The following is a 4713-nucleotide window of genomic DNA, read 5'->3' as shown; positions in this document are numbered from 1 at the left end:
ATACTAACACTGGTACTGTAAGGGGCCCAGAAGGAGAAGAGAGAGAGAAAAGGATCAAAATGCATTTGATGAAATTATGGCTGAAAAGTTCCCAAACATGAAGAAGGAAACATATCCAGGTACAGGAAGCACAGAGGGTCTCAAACAAGATGAACCCAAACAAACCCAGAACACAACATATAATTAAAATGGCAAAAGTAAGAAATAGAAGAATTCTAAAAGTAACAAGAGAAAAACAAACAGTCACATACAAAATCAGCTGATTTTTCTGCAGAAACATGGCACGCCAAAAGAGAGCACCATGATATATTCAAAGTACTGAAATGGAAAAATCTGCAATCTAGGATACTTTACCAGGAATATTATTATTTAGAATTGAAGGAGAGATAAAGAACTTCTCAGACAAGCAAAAACTAAAGGAGTTCATCGATACTAAATCTACTTTAAGAGAAATGTTCAAGGGTTGTCTCTAAGTGGAAAAGAAAAGGCTACAACTAGAAGTAAGAATCTATAACACCGAGGACATTTAAGTCAAGGGTAGAAGAGGAAGAGCCCATCTGAAAAGATGCTATTTTCTCCCCAGGAGAAAAATAATGGGGGAAAAAATTCTTTTGTAAAACATTATCTCTGCCACCTTCAAGCCCCCTCACAAAAAATTTCAAAATGCTTTAAGTAAAATCTCACTAATACAGTCAAAAAAAAGAATCTATAGGAAAAGAAAAATCCCACTAGGAAAGGCAGATATATAGTAAAGCCTGTGGATCAACTACTTAAGTTAGTACAAAGATTAAAAGACAAAAATTTGTAAAATCAACTATAATTAAAGTAAAGAGTTAAGGGATAAACATGAAGATATAAAATATGGCATCAAAAACACAAAACATGGGTGAGGGGAGTAAAAATTATAGATCTTTTAGAATATGTTTGAACTTAAATGACTACCAGTTTAAAAGATATAGTTATAGGTTAACATATATTAAACCCCATGGTAACCACAAACCAAAAACCTATAATAGATACGTAAAAACTAGACAGAAAGGAACACAAGGATACCACTAAAGAAAATCATCAAACCACAGGGGAAGAAACTAAAACATGAAGAAAAGAACAGAAAAGAACTACAAGAACAACCAGAAAACAAGTAACAATATAGCACTAAGTACATACCTTACAATAATCACTTTAAATGTCAATGGAGGGACTTCCCTGATGGTGCAGTGGTTAAGAATCTGCCTGCCAATGCAGGGGACATGGGTTCAAGCCCTGGTCCGGGAAGATCCCACATGCCATGGAGCAACTAAGCCTGTGCACCCCAACTACTGAGCCTGTGCTCTAGAGCCCATGAGCCACAACTACTGAGCCTGCACGCCACAACTACTGAAGCCCACACGCCTAGAGCCCATGCTCTGCAACAAGAGAAGCCACTGCAATGAGAACTCCGCACACCACAACAAAGAGTAGCCCCTGCTTGCTACAACTAGAGAAAGCCCACATGCAGCAATGAAGACCTAATGCAGCCAAAAATAAATAAAATTAAATCTTAAAAAAATAAAACTCAATGGACTAAATGTTCCAAACAACAGACATAGTGTGGCCGATTAAAAAAAAAACAAAAAACAAAAACCCAAGACCCACGCATATGCTGCTTGCAAGAGACTCACTTCAGAGCTAAAGACACACACAGCATAAAAGCAAGAGGGTGGGGAAAGATATTTCATGCAAATGGAAACAAAAAGAAAGCAGGTATAGCAATACTCATATCACAAAAAATACTTTAAAAACAAAGACTATAAAAAAAGACAAAGAAGGGAATTATATAATGATAAAGGAATGAATACAAGAAGAAGATGTAACACTTATTAACATACATGCACCTAACATGGACCACCTAAATATATAAAGCAAATATTTACAGACATAATGGAGAAATTGACAATAATAGCATAATAGCAGGGGACTTTAACACCCCTAATTACATCAATGGATAGACCATCCAAACAGAAAATCAGTAACGTAACAGCAGTCTTAAATGACACGTTAGACCACTGGAGTCAACACACATCTACAAGGTTTTCCATTAAAAAATAGCAGAATACACATTCTTTTCAAGACCACATGGAACATTCTCCATGACAGATCGCATGGTAGGTCACAAAACAAGTCTCAACAAACTCTGGAGGACAGAAGTTATATCAAGCATTTTTTGCAATCACAGTAGCATGAAACTAGAAATTAACTACAGGAAGAAAAACGGAGAAAACACAGCATGGGGTGACTGAACAAAATGCTACTAAAAAACCCATGGGTCAGTGAAGGAATCAAAATGGGAATCAGAAAATACCTCGAGACAAATGAAAATAAAAACACAACTTTCCAAAATTTAGGGATGCAGCAAAAGTACTTCTAAGAGGGAAGTTTACAGCAATACAGGTCTAAGGTCTACATAGAGAATCCTAAAGATGCCACCAGAAAACTACCAGAGCTAATCAATGAATTTGGTAAAGGTGCAGGATACAAAATTAATGCACAGAAATCTCTTGCATTCCTATACACTAATGATCAAAAATCTGAAAGAGAAATTAAGGAAACAATCCCATTCACCATTGCAACAAAAAGAATAAAATACCTAGGAATAAACCCTACCTAGGGAGACAAAAGACCTTTATGCAGAAAACTATAAGACACTGTTGAAAGAAATTAAAGATGATACCAACAGATGGAGAGATATACCATGTTCTTGGATTGGAAGAATCAATATTGTGAAAATGACTATACTACCCTAAGCAATCTACAGATTCAATGCAATCCCTATCAAATTACCAATGGCATTTTTTACAGAACTAGAACAAAAAATTTTTTAATTTGTATGCAGACACAAAAGACCCTGGATAGCCAAATCAGTCTTGAGGGAGAAAAACGGAGCTGGAGGAATCAGGCTCCCTAACTTCAGACTATACTACAAAGCTACAGTGATCAAGACAATATGGTACTGGCACAAAAACAGGATAGAAAGCCCAGACATAAACCCACACACATATGGTCAGCTAATCTATGACAAAGCAGGCAAGGATATACAATGGAGAAAAGACAGTCTCTTCAATAAGTGGTGCAGGGAAAACTGAACAGCCAACGTAAAAGAATGAAATTAGAACACTCCCTAACACTATACACAAAAATAAACTCAAAATTGATTAGAGACCTAAATGTAACACTGGACACTGTAAAACTCTTAGAGGAAAACATAGGAAGAACACTCTTTGACATAAATCACAGCAAGATCTTTTTTGATCCACCTCCTAGGGTAATGGAAATAAAAACAAAAATAAACAAATGGGACCTAAGGAAACTTAAAAGCTTTTGCAAAGCAAAGTAAACTACAAACAAGATGAAAAGACAACCGTCAGAATGGGAAAAAATATTTGCAAATGAATCAACAGACAAAGGATTAATCTCCAAAATATATAAACCACTCATGCACCTCAATATTAAAAAAACAAACAACCCAATCAAAAAATGGACAGAAGACCTAAACAGACATTTCTCCAAAAAGGACATACAGATGCCAAGAAGCACATGAAAAGCTGCTCAACATCACTAATTATTAGAGAAATGCAAATCAAAACTACAATGAGGTATCACCTCACACCACTTAGAATGGGCATCATCAGAAAATCTACAAACAACAAATGCTGGAGAGGGTGTGGAGAAAAGGGAACCCTCTTGCACTGTTGGTGGGAATGTAAATTGATACAGCCACTATGGAGAACAGTATGGAGGTTCCTCAAAGAACTAAAAATAGAATTACCATATGACCCAGCAATCCCACTACTGGGCATAAATCCAGAGAAAACCATAATTCAAAACGACACATGCAGGGCTTCCCTGGTGGCGCAGTGGTTGAGAGTCCGCCTGCCGATGCAGGGGACACGGATTCGTGCCCCGGTCTGGGAAGATTCCACATGCTGCGGAGCGGCTGGGCCTGTGAGTCATGGCCGCTGAGCCTGCACGTCCGGAGCCTGTGCTCCGCAACGGGAGAGGCCACAACAGTGAGAGGCCCGTGTACCACACACACACAAAAAAGACACATGCACCCCAATGTTCATTGCAGCACTATTTTACAATAGTCAGGTCATGGAAGCAACCTAAATGCCCATCGACAGACGAATGGATAAAGAAGATGTGGTACATATATACAATGGAATATTACTCAGCCATAAAAAGGAACAAAATAGGGTCATTTGTAGAGACATGGATGTATCTAGAGACTGTCATACAGAGTGAAGTAAGTCAGAAAGAGAAAAATAAATATCGTATATTAATGCATATATGTGGAACCTAGAAAATGGTACAGATGAACTGGTTTGCAGAGCAGAAATTGAGACACAGAAGTAGAGAACAAACGTATGGACATCAAGGGGGGAAAGCGGCGGGGGGTGGGGGTGTGATGAATTGGGCAATTGGGATTGACATGTATACACTGATGTGTATAAGATGGATGACTAATAAGAAAATAAATAAATAAATACATTTTGTGAGGATGGCCAAAAAAAAGAAACAATGTGGTATTAGTACAAAAACGTCATATAGATCAATGGAACAGAATAGAGAGCCCAGAAATAAATCCACACACCTGTGGTCAATTAATCTTCGACAAAGAGGCTAGAATATACAATGGAGAAGAGATAGTCTCTTCAACAACTAGTGTTGGGAAAG

The sequence above is a fragment of the Pseudorca crassidens genome, chromosome 9 (assembly GCF_039906515.1).
Source record: "Pseudorca crassidens isolate mPseCra1 chromosome 9, mPseCra1.hap1, whole genome shotgun sequence".
Taxonomy (NCBI): Eukaryota; Metazoa; Chordata; class Mammalia; order Artiodactyla; family Delphinidae; genus Pseudorca; species Pseudorca crassidens.
This window is presented reverse-complemented; position numbering follows the sequence as displayed.